The sequence below is a fragment of the Penaeus monodon genome, chromosome 22 (genome assembly GCF_015228065.2).
Source record: "Penaeus monodon isolate SGIC_2016 chromosome 22, NSTDA_Pmon_1, whole genome shotgun sequence".
NCBI lineage: Eukaryota > Metazoa > Arthropoda > Malacostraca > Decapoda > Penaeidae > Penaeus > Penaeus monodon.
In genome coordinates this window covers 24430032-24431441 of record NC_051407.1, presented here as the reverse complement: position 1 = coordinate 24431441, position 1410 = coordinate 24430032, and positions in this window count along the sequence as shown.

Sequence of the window (1410 nt, the reverse complement as noted above, 5' to 3'; positions counted from 1 at the left end):
GTTGGTTACATATCACTCAACACTCATACATCCATGCACCCCCCTCCCCCCCCCCAACACACATACACATGTATATGTTTATATGGTCCTTCAGGGGCCAAAGGTTATTAGTCTTGGAGTTTGAAACTTCAGGTAGCGAGTTCAGTTCTCCGAGACCTCCTGATTTTTTTGATTTTTCAGAAAACCAGATATATGTTTAACTATGCTATATTTATAGGAATACATGATAGGCTATATGATTTTATATTTATTCAGTTCAGTTATTCAGTATTTTCATTGTATTCAGTATTTCTCATTTTCTCACCTGGCTATCATTACCTGATTCTCTTTGGCACCTATATTCTTAACAAAGCCTAATACGTTTACACTTTCCAGAAGTATTGTGTGATGTGCTTAAAACATTCCTCAGGACTAAACTGTAGTCAAGGAAGTGAGTTTTTCTAAATGTCTATTGTAATATTTTTCCCTTGATTTCACAGCTAGATCAGGAATCTGTCAAGAAAGCAAATAAAAGTTCTCATTATGGGATGGCAGTATCACCTGAAATTACTTGTGTATTAAACCACAAAGTTGGTTATCCAAATTGTGGTCAGGTACCATTTTATAAAAACTAGTTCTTTGTTTATGGTATGTGGTAAGTAGCCTAAGGTGTTATGTATTTACCCTGATTTTGTGGATGATATTTCAGTAAATATTTATTAATGGTAAAATCAAAGCATGGCCTCTTACTGGAAGTATCTACTGTGTATATAGTGTTCATTTTTTTTTTTCTTATTCAAGTGGATTGCTAAAGGTCTTTGGTATTATTTTTATTCATTATTGTAAATAGATGGAAAAGCAAAATCACTTTATTTGGTAAGCACAACTGATATTATTATTAATACTTTTTTTTAGAATGTTAATTCTCTTCACAACTCTACTTTGACATGAAATCTGTAATGCCTTGTCTAGCTATTAAGAACCAGATTGATGTTTCTCCAAGTAAAGATCCTGAGTACCTAAAGACCATTCCAATTTTTATAACATTGCTGCTGGTGTTTACTGGTATTTGCAGTGTAATTGTTTTTTACTAGTTATTGCGATAGTTATGAATATTTTTTATGTAGCTGGTATAAATTAAGGGAAAAAATTTTTTTTTTAAATTTTTTTTAAAAAACATTTTTTTTTTTTTAAAAAAAAAAATTTTTAATTTTTTTAAAAAAACCCTTTTTCCAAAAAACCCAAATTTTAAAAAAGGGGGGTTTTTTCTGGTTTTGGGGGAAAAAATTTTTTTTTTTTTTAAAAAAATTTTTTTCCCCAAAAAACCTTTTTTAAATTTTTCTTTTTGTTTTTTTGGGTTTTGGGGGGGGTTTTTTTTAAAGGGGGGTTTTTTTTTAAATTTTTTAATTTTTTTTGGGGGGGGGAAACCCC